This window comes from Alexandromys fortis, unplaced genomic scaffold (genome assembly GCF_014885135.2).
Source record: "Alexandromys fortis isolate MF-2015 unplaced genomic scaffold, M_Fortis_MF-2015_v1.1 scaffold_44, whole genome shotgun sequence".
NCBI classification, from domain to species: Eukaryota; Metazoa; Chordata; class Mammalia; order Rodentia; family Cricetidae; genus Alexandromys; species Alexandromys fortis.
The window spans coordinates 12,329,574-12,348,562 of NW_026067921.1; positions in this window are offsets into that span (position 1 = coordinate 12,329,574).

Here is an 18,989-nt window from a genome sequence, read left to right on the forward strand (position 1 = left end):
TGTGTGTGTTATAGTGTTATACATATACATATATGTGTTATTTTTTCAAGATAGGAATTTTCTGTATAGCAAACAGTTCTAGTTGTCTTGGAATTAGCTCTCCTTGACCAAGCTGGTCTCAAACTCACAGAGATATGCCTGCCTCTGCCTTCCGAGTGCTGGGATTAAAGGGGTGTGCCACTACTGCCTGGCTCCCATGACTGTTTGGGACTCATATTAAAAAGGTGCGTTCCTAATTTTAGGAGAAATGGAATGTTGGCAATCCTGAAGACCAACCACACAAGGGGAGTCTAAAAAGAAAATAGATCTTGGCAATTGTATCCCCAACTCCAATTTTTTGTCCTTAAATAATAGTCTCTTCTAGTAGCATTGTTCTATACTATTTTACTTCTATCTACCATGCAGCAAAATCAAACAGCCCACATATCTACATAAACACACAGTTCAGTTCTTTATTTGGGTCTTTATTTATTTATAATTGAAGACCATATTGTATAAAATTCATATTAAATTAATTGAGACATTTCTCTTCCTGTTAATGTCTTATGTTGTAAACACCTCTGTCATGAACATAACTGGAAGGGTGTGTGTTTCTTTCACTCAACACTAGTTTTTCTATGGGATAAAATATGATCCATCTGGACACACTAAAATAGGAAAAGAACAATATTAGGAGAGATATTTGACAACTTTAGTAATAAGTTTAGATGCTAAGTTTTGTCTTGTTCATTTTAGAATACTCATCCATTGATTTAAAACTTGCAATTGCTAAGTTACACAGATCAGAGAGCAGAGACAAGATTAAACTACAAGAAATATGCATAGGAAACAACTCTAATTCTAGGTTTGAAAAAGTTTATTCCCCCGGCCTTTTCACAAGTTTGACTGGGAAGTAAAGGCACTAACTAATAAAAATTAAAGTTTTTTTGTTATTATGAGAGGTATAAAATAAAGAAAACGTGAGAGTGGAGAATTCAATACATCTTCAATTATAGTAATTATTACTTGGTGCATAGCTCCTGTTTTATGAATAAATGCAAAAATTCCCATTAGTGGAAATCTTGCATAAAAGCTCATAGACTTTTACAATTTTGTATTGTTTTGACAACATTAACTTTTCAGACTTGATTTAGATAAATAATGGATTTGGACTATAAACTAAGGATAAAGGTACATATTTTCTTAAAATTATAAAAATTTATTTGCTGTTCTATAAAATGCTACTATTTCTATTTATTATTTCAAATTAGTATATATTAGTTACAGGTAACTGGATGCATTATGACATTTATACATATATGTTATATTTTAATTGTATTTACTCTTAATGTCTTCCTTCTCCATTCCCATTAACCTCCTCTTCTTAATTAGTCCCCTCTCCCCACTTTCATGTCTGTTTACTTTTGTTTGATTTTCATGATCGGGGAGTTTTATTGGGTTGTTTCCAGAAATGTGCCCACCTTACCAAAAAGAAAATATCTCACCATCATCAATCAAAGGTTATGTACATAAATCCTCAGAGAAAGGTGAGTCTCTATGAGGGCTTCTAACCTTCTATGACAGTGTGAACAGGCCCAATCTTAAGGAGCTCATGTGCAAGTAATCTTAGCCGCTGAGAGTTCAATAGTGAAGCAGCCATATCATATTCAGAAATCAGAATTCCATGTCACTTTCTCTGCTTCCTCCTCTTTCATTCTCTCCACCAGTTCACATATATTACTTAATGAACAAATGATTTGCTTTGCTCCTGGAAAAGGGAAGGTATACCATCTGTGTATGGGTCATGCCAAAGCCATGTGAATTTCAAAATCAGTAATAACAAACCCAAAATGGAATCATTGACTATTTTGATATATATANTAAATAATTTACTTATTTTATTTTAAAGAAAGTGTTATATGTATATTGACTCTGAAAGGTGAAAAGAGATGTGATAATTCTCAGATTATTCACATGACTGATGTTATTTAGGCAACCCTCTATTAATTCTCTCATTTTTGTCTAGCCATCAATATTTTCTTTGGAGTCATACAGCTTGAGAGATGAAGTCAATTTCTTATAGTTATTTTTGTCTTGGGCTCACTATTTCTGTAGCTGTATTCCCAATGCAAGAAAATGTTTTATTATTTTTCCTGATTGTTAGCATCTAAAGTCAACATTGAAGTTGTAATCACCTTTGTATTTCATTTTGTAACTCATTACTCAATTTTAGACTTAATTTAAAACTAGGGTCTGTTATATAATTGATGATGAAAGAAGATTTAACATTATTTCCCTCTGAAGTGGTATAAAACAATATCTTACAGTCATTAGCTTTTTAAAGCACATAAGATTTGATGACATAGTTTAGAATGTGTAAAAAATCTCCAAACTCTAAGCATCACACGTATATTTTATTTCTTTTCATTGTTATTACTTTTTCAATTTTTCCTTAGTAAATCTTAATCATAATTTCATACCAATACACATTATAAATTATATGTTTTATTTTCCTCCTATGCCTATCAGCATACCTCTTTTCTACAAATCTCTTTCTTCTTTTAGATTGGTTTTGCTTAATGTACCTAGATGCTAAATAAGGCCTGGGTTTGTTATTAACCATTGCAACCTTGGAGTTGAGGGAACCAACAGATGTACAACTGGATACTGTACCTTCTTTCTCATAATCTATTCGTTGCCTAAAGATTATCAGTAAGTGGTAGCAAGTTTTGAACCCCTTCTCCTCCATAGGTGTGTTGATTTGAATAAGATTTGCTTCTCACTAGGCTCATATCTTTGAATGTTTAGTCACCTGGGAGTCACATTATGTGAGAAGGATTAGGAGATATGGTCTTTCTGGAGGAAGTGTGTCAATAGGGTTGCTTTGAAATTTCAAAAGCCCATGTCTGGTATAATCTGTGTCTGTCTGTCTTGCTATGGATCAGGATATAGCTCTCAACTACTTCTCTAGTACCATTCTTCTCTGATGATGATAATGGACTAAGTCTATGAAACTGTAATCAAACTCCCAACACATTTTTTTTCTTTTATAAAAACTGACTTAGTCATGGTGCCTCTTCATAGCAGTTGAAAAATAACTAAGATAATTGATAATTATTATGTGGACTTGACTTCTGTTGTCCTGGTGCCATTTTGTACAGTTGCTAATAGTTCATGGTAGTTATGTTTATATCCTGCTTAGAAGATGGTTATTTTGTGGACATCCCTCCCCACCCTTCTGAAATGAAAAATAAAATTTATGCCCTGGCAATGCTGAAGCATGCATGGGTAGCCCATATATGGTGGTTCTGTTAAACTTGTCCATATTGGGTTTCATGGTCTAAGTTGATGAGGATGACTGATCAGGTCTCTTCCTCAAGAGGGCACCAGACCTCATTAGAGATGGCTGGGAGTTGAACTCAGCACCTTTGGAAGAGCAGGCAGTGCTCTTAATCACTGAGCCATCTTTCCAGTCCCACACCCATTTTTCTGCTCTTAACTTATTTCTAAGTTTTTTTTTTCTGTAGCATTCCCCTGACTCTAAGAGGTGGTGGTAATGTCAGTGGTGTGCATGCATGCTTGCATGTCTGTATATTTTGTTTGAGGGTATACATCTTTTCTAGGATTTATTTCTCAATGGTCCTCTCTTACCAGCATCTCACACAGCCATGGGCCTTTCCATTTAATCTCTGTTCACTGCTATGTGAGATTCTTTGTTTAAGGCTGACAGGTGACTTTGACATAGACAAATAGAGTATAGTTTGATGCTGTGGAAAATTAAATAGCTATCCTTAGCCATCCTATCACCACAGCTGTCCCACACACAGTGTAAGACTTATTCAGCCATAGGTTTTCAGACAGATTTGTAGTGTTAGGCATGGATTTCCTCATGTAAGGAATGCCTCAAATCAAATTAGGGAGTAGTCACTACTCTATTACAGTCATCCATGGATAGACAAGTCTTAGCTAGTAGATTGGTAATATGGTTGTAAGATATTACAGCGGGGTTAGAGCTAGACTATCAATATGTTTAACCACAGCACCTAGTATATCACCATCTCATACCATGAATGCCAGCATCGAGTACTGAATCTTCTAGCTTATTTTCACTTTGATTTTGCTTCATCCTATATCTGAGGCAAAATGCCTGCAGTAATAAGGTCTTTTCAACCAGTTCAGATGGGTCAACAAGAGTAATGGCTCATACTCTGATCAGGAGCGAAGGTTCTTCCTAGTCAATACTGTTTGTAGACGTGTCCCCTACTTGGCACTTGGGCTTTTGTTTAGCGGCTCATAGCTTTCAGTAACAGTATTTCTAGTCTTGTGTGGCGTTCTCCTTAAAACTTTTTTTTTTTGGTTTGTTTAGGTAATAAACAAGATAGCAGATTTCTCAGTGATTTTTCCATATCACCTTCGTTTTGTTTAAGCTTCCTTCATTTATCTTGTCTTCTCATTTCTACCCTCACCCTAATCTAATTAATATAGCACATTTTCACTTTCATTCAATCTTTTGGTGGTGTCTTTTATGCCTCAAGGAAAGTCTAACTATACTGTTCCCTTTTCAGTGTCTTGGGTTTTTTAGGTCAAATCTAGCGTCAACCGTAAACTAAAAAGTTTTAGGCTAGTATCCACATCTGATCAAAAACACACAACATTGTCTTTTAGGGCCAACTTCTATTTCTCAGTATAATTAAACCTTTCTATATTTAGTTAATCACTAACAAATTACTGTTTTTTACAGAAATTTCTTGATTTCTTTGTGACAAACACCTTGCATTTGCTAAATCTTTTAGGCAAAGAACTGTATACTTACAATTGTCCATTTCTTTAAAAAAACATAATAAGTGGAACATTATGCACAATGATTTTTAAATTTTATTTCATTGTATAATCTCCTGACAAACTTAAAAAATTTAATTTGAAGACATATATTTAAGCTAAATATTACAAAATCCTGTGGTTAATCTTGATTTTAACTTGATTAAATTCAGAACATATCTGGGAGCTTCTGGGAGAGTATTTTAGAGATAAATGGCATGTTTTATGGCAACTGAGGTGCAAGGTCTTCTTAGGATGTGGAATGTATTGTCCAGTGGGGAAGGAGCTGAGGTAGAACAATGGCCAAAGAACACTGCCTACTCAGTCATGCAACTTCTAGTTCTCTCTGCTGTCATTTAACCTTGAAGTAACCTTATTCCTGCAACCATTTCCATGATTCTCAACCTCAGTATGAGACTAAGAGCAGTGGATTCAATCAGTCACAGAGGGGAGCCTCTAAAGTGGTAAGCCAAAATAAATCATTCCTTCTTTTAAATATTTTACATCAAGTATTTTAAAAAACTTAAACACAACAGTGGATTTGCATTTTAATCACTTGGTACTCGTTAGTATGTAATTTAAAACTGTTTCCATGTATCACTTAAAAGTACATTTAACTTAGGCCTAGTAAAGTGGTGATGGACGCCTTTAATCCCAGCACTTGGAGGCAGAGGCTGGCTTAGTCTACAAGAGTTAGTCCGGAACAGGCTCCAAAGCTACAGAGAAACTCGATCTCTGAAAACCCCTCCAAAATGTACATTTAATTTAACATTTAAAACATGCCCACGTTCTTTAAAAAGACACACTATGCTCTTCATAGGAATTTCTAGAACTGGTAAAATGGAGGTCAGAGACATTTTCTCTGAAAGATGGTATTTGGATGTGAGACCTAGATAAGAAAGACATTTCTTTCTTTACTACTCTAATGGTGTGGTCTCTAGAGGAACACCAGCAAGGTCTGAGAGGGACATAGTCACAAGATTAGACAGAAGTTTATATGGTACTGTATTTAGAAAATAGGGCTCTTAAAATGCAAGTGCAAGCCTGGAAGAGAAGAGCGAGTTTACTGTCAGGGGTCAGGTCACTTGATGAAGGCATCAGGAACGGAAAACCTCAAAAAATTTTGATCAGTAATTGCCAGAAATGAATGACCAGATGTGACTTAGATGTGCATATATAACGTAAGACAATGGGGTTATACTGTGCCCTCAAATCTTGCCATAATATTAATAACATCAATAAAAAATAAGAAAGGTAAGAGGTTATTAAGCAGTAAAGGCATTGTCCTCATGAATGTATTAGTGCTATTATTTGGAAGTAGGTAGTGATCCCAGGAATTATTTTATATGTTATCTATCTATCTATCTATCTATCTATCTATCTATCTATCTATCTATCTACTAATATAGCATCTGTCTATAATCTTTTATATATCTGTCTATAATCTACTGTCTCTCATTTTCTAACTATCTACACACACACACACTCACACCCCTCCTTTTTTCTGTCTTACTTTCTTATGCATACTCTACTAGAAGGAAGGGAAGAAGGTCATTACCATATAACTTTAAGTCAAGTAAACTCTTTATAGAATTTACCCAGTTTGCGGCAATCTGTTATGACAGTAGAAAACATACCCTGTGTACACACACACACACACACACACACACACACACACACACACAGTATTGTGGCAAATGATATTTCTCTTGTTATTGGGTACCAGAAGATATTTAGTTTGAAAGATTTTACCTCACAAGTGCCATTCCATTCCGATGTTAAGCAGTACTTACCTTGACTTTATAGTACAGTCAGTAATTTTTTGCAATTTGCAGTATTTAGCAAAGTTTTGATCTCACCTTCTTCACCATGTATATTCAGTGACAAAGAATGCTCTGAGATGTTTTTAAAATCTAACTAGTGCCTGGTTCTCGGATAGCCAGGACTGTTACAGGGAAACCCTGTCTTAACACGTCCCTCAAAAAAAAAAAAAATCAATCTATGTTTAATTTAATTCTCCATCCTGCCACATAAGACACTGAACACCAAGCACACGGTCACTGGTGGAATTACATACTAATTTATTTGCTTTTTAAAAGTACTTATTTATATTTTTAACTTTTCAGGTTATAACTTATCGAATAACTTGGTTTATATTCTTTAACTAATGGCAGGTTGTAAAGTAATGTGTTATTTTTTAATCAGTTACTTTTTAGTTTGTGGTTAGTATAATAGCATCAAAGTAAGAGTCAATTGTGTGCTTCTCAATTAATATTCCTCATGACATCAATACTCTTTATATAACAATGAGCAATGAGTAAGTGAATTCATTAACGGAGTGTTGGCAGTGAGATAGCCTATTGAGGATTTCCTTATTATGTGGAATTTTCATTTAAACAAGACAAGCATATGGGGGTGGGTTAGTCATTTTATGTCAACCATCAGATTGCATGCAGTGATTATAAAACATTGAAAATAAAAGGTAAATGTCAGCATTTAGTATGATATATTCCCTCTTACTTCATGAACACATGATAATGGTGAGAATAGTGGATGCCCAAGTGGTTCTCTGGGGACCCCTCCCGATGAATGTTAGATATACAACCCTATCTATTTAAGTATTATATTATATATAAGCTGTCCTGAAAGCACAGTCTGCAACTTCTTTCATCTGCCCACAAAGAAATCATCTTTAAGCTCTCTTATTTTGAACACTTGGCTTTGGTATTTAATAAGGTGTAGCAGCTTTTCAAGTCATAATTCATTCTCAGTATAGAAACTGAAATTCATTAACATGAACCTGTTAATAAACTTCTAGTATATGCTCCATGATAAAAGGTAAGAAGCTGTAGTTTACAAATACTAAGGAAATGACCACAGTATCAAATCCACAGAGCACAAGATCCTGGGGCAGATTCCAAGACTTACTCTAAAAAATAGTGGGATGGTGGTAGTAATGTTAGTCCTAACAAAGAAGCCATCTTTTCCTTCTGCTCTATAAAGATAGGCAAAGGTAAAATGAGCTTCCACTGAATGTAGACATACAAAGTATTTATTGAACACCAGTCCTTTATATCATAAAATATTGTACTAGCTGGTTTCGTGTGTCAACTTAACACAAGATAGAGTCATCAGAGAGGAAGGAACCTCAGTTGAGGAAATACTTCGAAGAGATCCAGCTGTAAGGCATTTTTCATTTAGTGATCAATGCAGGAGGGCCCAGACCATGGTGGGTAGTTCCATCCCTGGCTGGTGGTCCTGGGTTCTTTAAGAAAGCAGAATGAGCAAACAATAAAAAGAAAGTCAGGAAGTAGCATCCTCCATGGTCTCTCTATCAGCTCCTACCTCCAGGGTCCTGCCCTGTGTGAGTTCCTTCCTGACTTGCTACAGTGATGAACAGAAATGCAGAAGTGTAAGCCAATAAACTCTTTCTTCCCCAACTTTCTGGTTATGGTGTTTCATCACAGCAGTAGAAACCCTAACTAAGACAAATCATTATAATTTATGTCAAGTAACAAAAATGCATTGATAGAACTCTTATTTATCTTAGTGTCTTTTAAAACGAGCATAGCAGTTAGTGCATGGTAGATACTTTATAATTCTTTATTTTTAACTACTGACTTTAGATTAAGGATATTTTTAATGCACATATTCATTTCTTCCACTCATTATTTTATTCATAAATTATATTTAAGATTGTGTTGGGCTCCTGTTAGGCAATGAGCTAGTTTATTATTGGCAATAATATAAAAATCAGTTTATAAGGCCAAGGACAAAGAAAGGTATTTAATTCTTGTAGGCATTTTGTAACTTATTGAATATATTCTGTACCAACTAGAGAGAAAAAAAATAAATTCCTAGAGAAATCTTTAACAAACCGAAGTTAACCTCATCGTACTGCATTTCTAGAGGTCACCTGACTTTTTAGTGTTTGTTAGAGTTTTTTTTTAATTTTTCTTTTTTTTATTTTTTAACTAATTTATTTATTTATTAAAGTTTTCTGCCTCCTCCCTGCCACCGCCTCGCATTTCCCTCCCCCTCCTCCAATCAAGTCCCCCTCCTTCGTCAGCCCAAAGAGCAATCAGGGTTCCCTGCCTTGTGGGAAGTCCAAAAATCACCCACCTCCATCCAGGTCTAATAAGGTGAGCATCCAAACTGCCTAGGCTCCCACAAAGCCAATACGTGCAGTAGGATCAAAAACTCATTGCCATTGTTCTTGGGGTCTCAGTAGTCCTCATTGTCCACTAGGTTTCGCGAGTCCAGTTTTATCCCATGCTTTTTCAGACCCCGGCCAGCTGGCCTTGGTGAGTTCCCGATAGAACATCCCCATTGTCTCAGTGTGTGGGTGCACCCCTCGCGGTCCTGAGTTCCTTGCTAGTGCTCTCTCTCCTTCTGCTCCTGATTTGGACCTTGAGATTTCAGTCCGGTGCTCCAATGTGGGTCTCTGTCTCTGTCTCCTTTCATCGCCTGATGAAGGTTAATATTCAGGAGGATGGCTATATGTTAGAGTTTTTATATCACCTGGAAATAGAAGGGCAAGTGCTCTCCTGAGAAGTGTTTACTTTGAAAATTTGAAGATCATCTTGTGTTTACAGATTATTAGCAATCCTTTCATTGACCAAACACCCACTTGGGGTGGCCTTTCAAGAGCCAGTTCACTATACTGGATACTTTACTGAAATTCAGTGTGACTACATGACTAGGTGAGTGAATTCCGGGAATTACAATGCCTGCAAATCTACTGTGTCTTTAATAGCTCCTTCTTTGTTTAGATCCATGAACTTTTGAGCTCTGGGCTCAACCACAACCACTTTTAGGATTAGCGAAAGTTTATAAAGTCCTTCTAGAATCTTATTTTGGTTGTATTTTAATCAGAAATCCCTCCTCTTGTTTGATATTAGCTGTCTTAGAGAAGTTGGGCTTTCGTTTTACTTACATCCAAAAACCCTCATAGTGCTTAGGAAGTCTTTAGTATTCAATATCTTAATGTTTATCATCTTCTAAATTGAATTATAACTTCAAATTTAGAAACACATTGATGTTAGAAACCTGAAGAAAATGATGACATAAAATAATTGAGGAATGTGCTCACATTGTTAGGAGTCTGTGTAGTATATAATGCTTTCTCCTTCAAGGTCTTCCCTTGGCTCAGTAGCATGAGTCTTGGTTCATATTTGTTTTCTTCATTTAGGAATTGGTCAGAAATACATCTCTGCATACTCTGTGCAATTTTATCATGAAAGGTAAAATGAAAAGTAGTGTGTGGTTATTAATTATAAGCCTTTTTAAGGTCACCCTCTAAGCTCTGAAACATCCCTAAAGTGTTTTGAGTCTCCTATGTTCTTGATGACTTTTATTTTCTAACATCCATTCTCACTTTTATTTTGAATATAAGAATTTTGCAAGGCTAAATTAAGATTAGACAAAATCATCTCCACATCTACAATACAAGCAGGCTTGGGTCTAAGAACTTAAGGTTTTGAGAGATTTAAACTTCATTAAAGTCGCTCAGAGTTTGTTCTGTAGAGGAGAATCCCCTGGAGGGTTTAGATGGCTGCAGATGTCTTGCCCTTCTGTACTTTTCAGGCCCCGATTTAAATGGTCCTGCAGGCAGCCCAGGCACAGGCAGTATCAGAAGCTCCAGAGTGGATTCAAATATGCAGGCAGGGTCAGACTAGCCTCTGTTTATTCTGATTAAAACAAGTCTGTTTTGATAAAGAATTGGAAGAAAAATAAAGATCTGCAAGGTTACTAATGTAAAAATTTAAGAGATAAACAAACATCACATTTATTTTATTAAAAGAATTCTCTGGGAAGCAGATGTGAGTTACATCCTTAATTTCCTGACTGTCATAGTGATCTCATACTACCCAACACCAGGACTTTTACAAGAAACATAGACGAAACTTCATTTTTTTAGAGTATATGTCGTCTATAAAAGGTTCCCAAATGTGTCCAATTTCTTTCTAGAATGAAATATAAAAACTTTAGTGTGAACAAATTCAATGTTTACTCATAGAAATGTATAATTTGATTAATATCTAAAATATAGTTACTTAGATGTATTATATATGTAACCTATAAAATTCTCAGATGATGATGATGAACAGTGATGATCCAGAGGATTGAGATTGTTTACACATGATCTGAGCTCTTGCTACAACAATGGATACAGTCAAACTTCCAGAAGTTATAGTTTTCTACTCCTGAACTTCAAATCACTTCTCACTTTGGAGGCAGATTCAGGAAGTGGGAAGATTATGTAGGCTTCCATCAATTCCTAGTTTCAAACCTCAACCCTAGTTATCACCACTCACAAACACAGCTTGCAAAAACCAATAATTAAGCAAATAAAACATACCCACTACTGAAATGAAAAATGAAATGTTCTAGGATTCCATTCAGGCACTCACACTATGTTTGTTGAATTTCTTAGAAATTTCTTTTGTATGACTGTCAATTTCAAGGAGTTCTATTTTGGGTGTGTTTTAGAATGTTCTTTTCATTGTGAACTCTCTCGTGGGGCAATTTTTCTTGTGTGGAATTAATATACTCCTCAAACAATACAAAATACAGTTCATTGTATCTCACCACCTAAGTCATCTTGAACTTGTCATTATTTTCATCCATCATAAGCTATATGACATTGTACTGTAGATTAGCTAATAATGATTTGTTAAAACAATAACATCAAAAGCATTTGAGATGGCTGTTATTAATTACAATGCAGTTTAAAACAAAAGACCCTGGAGTACTTAAAAAGTGTTCTGTTTAATCTATAGCCATGGTTGTTATAAAAATCTTTCCTAATATAAGCTTACTTTCTTCTTTATAGTCTGTTTAAAAAATTACTTCAATTTACTCCAAGTTTACCTTTATATTTTAGTTTTGTGTTAGATATGAGCTGCTTTCACTTCTGGGTGTTCTTGCTGTGTATCAGTTTGAGTGCCTATTGATGCTGTTACCTGATCATCCTGAGCCATACAAGCCTGGGCAGTTCTGCCTGAGTCATATATTAGTAAATCACAAAATATATCATCTCAGATAATTTTTCTCTGTTTTAATTAGGTAGTTTTCTTATAAAAAGATTTATTTTTATTTTATGTGTGGGAATGTCTTGACTGCATGTTGCTCACACAGAAGAGGACATTGGATCCCACGGAGAAAGAGAGGTGGATGGAAGTGGCCTTATGGGATCCAAACCTGGGTCTATTGCATGAGCTGTATGATCTCTTAACCATTGACCCATATCTCAAACTTTGTTTTCTTTTTACACTGTTGAGCATAATAAATTTCTTGTATCTTGTGAACAAAAATCCATTTTTAGATGCACCTACGTAAAACTATTCTAAAGTGAGGCTCACCTGTTCAGCTATTTTGTTTGTTTACATGTTTGTTTGTTTTTCAATAGGGTTTCTTTGCATTTCCCTAGCTATTCTGGAACTAGCTCTGTAGACCAGACTGGCCTTGAAGTCACAGAAATCCACCTGACTCTACCCCCTGAGTGCTGGGATTAAAGGTGTGTGCCATTACTGCCCAGAACTGTTCAGTTCAGTTTTTTTTTAAAGAGTAGATTTTTGGTTGTGAGCCTAGCCTTTAATGGCTGAGCCATCTCTCCAGATTGGCTTTGTGGGAGCCTACTCTGTTTGGATGCTCACCTTCCTAGACCTGGATGGAGGGGGGAGGATCTTGGACTTCCCACAGGGCAGGAAACCCTGACTGCTCTTCAGACTGGAGAGGGAGGGGGAGGGGGCTGGGGAGAGGAGGAGGGAAATGGGAGGAGGGGAAGTGGTGGAAATTTTTAATAAAAAAAAAGAAGTTGAATAAATAAATAAAAAGATAAAAGAGGAGATTATTTTTGATACTTTTTTATTCAGTTATATATCAATAGATTGTGTATTTCCTTAGGTATACTTCATTTAATTTTTTTTAAAATTTTTTATTGAGAAAAAAAAAGTTTCCGCCTCCTCCCTGCCTCCCATTTCCCTCCCCCTCTTCCCACTCCTCTCCCCCTCCCCCCACTCCTCTACCCCTCCCTCTCCAGTCCAAAGAGCAGTCATGGTTCCCTGCCCTGTGGAAAGTCCAAGGTCCTCCAGCTCCGTCCATGTCTAGGAAGGTGAACATCCAAACTGGCTAGGCTCCCACAAAGCCAGAACATGAAGTAGGATCAAAACCCCGTGCCATTGTCCTTGGTTTCTTATCATTGTTCGCCATGTTCAGAGAGTCCGGTTTTATCCCATGCTTTTTCAGTCACAGTCCAGCTGGCCTTGGTGAGCTCCCCATAGATCAGCCCCACTGTCTCAGTGAGTGGGTGCACCCCTCGTGATCCTGACTTCCTTGCTCATGTTCTCCCTTCTTCTTCTCCTCATTGGGACCTTGGGAGCTCAGACCGGTGCTCCAGTGTGGGTCTATGTCACTATCTCCATCCATCACCAGATGAAGGTTCTATGGTGATATGCAAGATATTCATCAGTATGGCTATAGGATAGGGTCATTTCAGGTTCCCTATCCTCAGCTGCTCAAGGAACTAACTGGGGACATCACCTTGGGCACCTGGGAACCACTCTAGGTTCAAGTCTCTTGCCAACCCTAAGGTGGCTCCCTTAACTAAGATATGTGCTTCCCTATTCCCCTATTCAACCCAAAGAAAAACATATAGTTATCCTCCTGGCTATGGGAATTAGACAAAATTGCCAGGCAAAAAATTGGGATCTTGTGGGTGGGGTGGGATGGGGGTAAGGGGAGTTGGGGAAAGAAAACTGAGAAGGGGAGCATGGGGGGAACTTGGAGAAACAGGATGATTGGGATAAAAGAGTAGATTTTGATGAAAAGGGTGTTTTCAGACATTTTGTGGAGTTGGGTCTTAACATCTATCTATACTTAAAGTTTCCCTAAATTGATGTGTGGATTTGCTGTGAGAAGAGTGATGAAAATACATGCCCCCCATGTGGTTATCCATTTGTTAGTAGTATTTTTATGAATTGAATGCAGCACTGATGTTTCCTTGTGTATTCCTTTGTGCATTTATGAAATCAATTCTCTGTGATATGTAAGAGTCCTTTTCAGGAATCTTTTTTACTTCCATTGAACCACTCCATTTTCATTTTGCAGATATTATGCTATCTCAGTGTGGCACCTATATAATCCATTTAAAAATATGTATTTGTCAATTTTTGCTCTTATGATAAAATACCATTACCAAAAGCAGTGTACAGAGTACCTTACATTGGTTTATACGGGTTGGATACTGATAATGATGGGGAAGAAATGGCAGCCCGTGCAGGAAACTTTACTGTTTTATTTCCACTACTGGGCATAAGCCTGCAAAGTCTACACACAATGTTATACTTCCTCTAAGGAGGTTCTTCTGAAGATTCCATAACCTCCACACACAGTGCCACCAACCGGTGACCAAGTGTTCAAAAACCTGAGCATCTGAGGGACAGGTCTCATTCAAACCATTACTAAGTTAAGAGAAATAATTCAACATTTTTATGATTGTTTCTAATATTCTGAGCCTTTTCCGTTCTCATTTGATTTAGGCTTCAGATTGCCTTTTTTTTTTTTCTAAAGTCATGCTGTATTTTATTTGATAGACCTTGAACATATATAAATTTAAAAAATAAAACAATAAAAACTTATAACATGAAAGGAATATTATTTACAACCTTATGCACTCTATTCTTGTTAATATTTAATGGTGATATTTCTTCACATATAACAATAAATTTATTCCTAAATAGTTTGTTTTTCATGTTACTGTAAAAAGATATATATGCTGGATTTGCTCACACGTACTTTAAAAATTATAAAATACATACGTTTTCAATGTACTTTACTGAGTCCTGAAAAATGTCTATTTCATATAATTACAACTCTGTAAAGAATGTGAAATATTTTCATCCTCTGAATGTTTGCTCATGTACTCTCTCAGACAGCACTCAAATCTTTAATTCTTAGCAAACGATGTGATTTCTGATTTGTAATCAGGGATGTCACATGTAGTTTGATGTAAGGACTTTCTCTGTCCTGCCAGCCGGCTCCCAAATAATGGCACAAAGACCCTTTTATTACTCATTAATGAAAGCTTTGCCTATATCTTAGACTTGTTCCTAACTAGATCTTATAGCTTGTAATTTTATTAATATATGTTCTATTACATGGCATTTACCTCTATTCCATTCTGTGTGTCTTACTCATTCTGTGTCTGGCTGGATTCTCTGCCTCTCTTCTCCCTGGAGTCGTCTCTGTTCCTGGAAGTCTGGCCTGATCTCTTCCTAACTATTGGCCATTCAACTTTTTATTATACCTATCTCAGCAGTACATTTCACAAAGTGTACAAATATCTCTTTGATATAAATTGACTTATAACATAAGCAATGTTTTATGTTTCTCTTGGTTTTCTCAGCCTATGTTTTTTTTTTTTTTAATTTTGTCCAACATGGTATGCACTGCCAGCTGGCTTCCTTAGAGTTCCAAGCAGTAAACTATTTTTCAATCTTACTGTGTCATTATCTATTAATTATTGCTGATTATCTGAATCTGTTCTAGATTCTGCCTGCTGCGGATAATTGCTTGTAATGTTTATGGACAAGGTGGCATTTTATCAGTTATTTTCCTCAGTTTTTGGTTGTTGGTTCCTTGTTATTTCCATGCTACTTCAACAGTCTGGATATAAACATTTTGTCATATATGCATTATAAATGTTCTATCAGTAATATAATATGAAAAGGACATAAAATCAATTCAGTGTGTTCTTATGTATTTTTCATTACTAGACATGTATTACTGAGACATAGGTGTCTACCAATTATGTTGGATTCTAATTGTAATTCAGTTGGGATGCTAAGAACACTAACCAAACTCTTATTTATCAGATTGTCATAAGGTTAAGATTTCTTTTTGAGAACTTTGGAAAAGCAAGCACTTCAACTTCATAACTGTCGTTTTGCTACTGTAATGACCCATTATGTAAATATCAGTTGTTTCTGATGGTCTTAGGTGACACTTTTGAAAGAGCCATTGAATTCAAAGGGTTTGAGACCCACATGTTGAGAAAGACATGCTTGAAGACTGTGAAACTGAGAAATGGAAGTAGAATTTAGATAGATGTGGTCATTAATCAGGGAATGAAGACAGCCACCAGAACTAGAAAACAGAAATCATAACCTGAAACATAAATAGGAACAAAGCAAACAATTTCACTTTTTTGGGGCCTCCAGAAAGAGCATGATGTTGCTAACACCTTCATTTCTGCAAAGGGATACTTGGTCCCTCATATTGCCCTTCAAAACCGTAAGAAAATCAATTTTTGTGGTTTAAGGAGGTGGATTTGTGGATTTTAGCTTTGTTTTGTTTTCTGTAACCATGTGAACCCACTCAGGAGCAGTGAACTTCTTGGAACTTTGTCAATGTATCAGCTTGACTTCAGACACCTGGGGTGATTTAAAGATTTTTTTTGGTGAACTACTAGTCTTGATTCTATGGAAAGTTACGTTTCTTTTCTTTCTTTCTTTCTTTTTTAATTTTTAATTTTTAGTTCTGAGTGTTAGTCTAGGCTCATTTATAGTCTGGTTGTTTAGATAACCATTTTCTCATCTTGTATCATATAATAGCAAAGGTTTGGAATATTCTTTTTAATATAAAATCATAATACCAGCATTTCACTTTAATACTCCAGTTTTTTATAATAAGTCAGTTTTTTGAGTATTTGGATTTTTATTTTGTAAAATTTTATGCACTAGGTCAAATAATTATTGATAGGCACAGTGAAATATATTTATTACTTTCCAAGATCAAGTTTAATTTTGGAAGATTGTTGAATCCAGTATGTGTAGGTTACAGCATTGGGAGATTAGTATCAAATCTTTCTTTCTGCCAGCTTAGAAGTTGACTGATTCTGTGTGTGTGTGTGTGTGTGTGTGTGTGTGTGTGTGTGTGTGTGTGTTATCCTTCTTAGCATCAGAGAGTTTAAGATTCTACCCCTTGGCATCTTATGTTTGAGAAAGTGACTTTTAGTCAGAATGGCAATGTAACAGAAACAGTTATATCTTAGAAACTATATGACCTTAGATGTCATTCCTCCTGCTCAGCAATCATTTGCTTCTGTCATGGAGAGTAAAAGAGAGAACATAACCTAGACATGGTCAGGCTTCCTAGCTATGAGCAGTTTCTCATAGAAATAATTACCTGACTACAAATTTGTAATTTTGCAAATCAGATAACAGTAATCAATCAGAGAATTAACAGTTAGCAGTTCCATAAACTGTTTTTTTTTATTTTTACCTGATAAAATATGAATTAGTGATATGCTTCAATTACATTAGACAAAAAGATATTTTTATATGCTTAACACGTGGTTCAAGTTAAGAAGTTCAGTCCTTCAAGATTTACAGTCAATATTTTCATTGTATGAGAAATTCGTGCAGTTAATTAAATTCATAGATGACGTTCTGGTGGTCCAAAAGACACAGAACTCCTAAATAACTTACTGCATTTTAAACCTTAGTATGAGTTATTCGATTATTGCTATAAAGTTTACTTTTTTACTCTATCTTGGAAACTTGTTTGATTAACAATAGACATTGCATTTAGCAATTTGGTACACTTTTACTTTCATCTTTCCATAAAAGCATATTTTAATTATCCCGATAAGCTATATGTTTTAACTCATTTCAGAGAACTTGACTTAGTTTTTGGAACAAGAATGTGAGATTTCATTCCCCAACTTCCGAAAAACACTAGACTCTAGATGACTTTCATGCTAATGTCGTCTGGAGATCAGTCCATCACTGTAATATGGATAACATGAAACAACAATACGAGTATTTTACAAACACAGTTCTTTTTTAGTAAAACAGGTGTAGAAAATTGTTCCTTCAGAATAAAGAAAATTCAGCCAAAGCTCTGAATAGAAGTGACCAACATTTTGAAGTGAAGAATGTTTAATATTTTATTGATCAGATCTAAGTTATTAAAATACCTTTATGCTTATTAACTCTAAAAGCTTAGTTTGGATTATATGAAGTATAAATCAGATTTGAAAAGACCTTTAATGACCAAAGTCTTTCACTAGCTAGTTTCTTTAATGACCAAATATAATGAAAACTACTCAACCGAGCATTATTTTGAATGACTTTATATTTTGCTTTGCTGAAAGCTTTTAATAGCTATACATTTTGGGTTAAGATTCCAGTTTCTGTTCCTGAACACCTGGTTGGTAAAAATACAAATAAAATAAAATTTTGTTTTCAGGAAAGTTACTTTCTATCCTGTTCTTATTTTGCCTGTAACATATTTTTTTTTAAATAAAAAGTGGGATTCTAAAATACTCACTAATTAAAACTATTAAATTAAATGTAGAAGGCATGAAGGATGATAGCAAATATAGAACAGATGGAAAAGTAAGGGTGTAACATGCCTTTAATCCGGTACCCAGGAAGCAGAGTCAGGCCTGTGTGAGTTTGATCCCAGCTTTGTTTACAAGACAGTTTTAAGACAGCCAGGGCTACAAATAGAAATCTTGTATTGAAAACCAGAAACAGAAGGAGAGAGACAGAGACAGAGACAGAGACAGAGACAGAGACAGAGACAGAGAGAGAGGATGGAAAGGAAGAAAGGAAAGAAGGAAGGAAGAAAGAGAAAATGAACAGGCAATGGGTTAGATAAATTGGGAAATTACACAATAGCCCTGAGACTGACTCCTACATACCTTCATAAGTGTATTCATCTATTCTAGGACTTTGCAAATCTTTCCTTTAGTTAATGCTGAGAGATGATGGTCATCAGTTATAAAATTTACAAGAAACAAAGAAAATAAGCAGAATTCCTTGAACTGGAGCCAGTAGTCTTCATACTAATATTGTAAAGCATTTCTCCCCCAAAGCTATCATAAAGAACATACTATGATACACAGCTCAGCTTCTAAGACTTTTACCGATATTGAGCTTTGCTTTTCAGGGAGGTCTCATTATATACCCCATGATAGCTGGTAAACTTTAATTTATCCCAGGCTGTCCTGGATCTCACTATCTCCCTATTTCTGCCTCCAGAGTACAGGAATTTCACATCTGTACTCTCATATTTGGCTATACTTAAAACACATTTTAAAAAACTGAATCCAGCTGTAATATTCACTCTTACTCTCAATGTCATTCTATGTTGTCACAGGAAAGCATAACCAGCCACTGGTA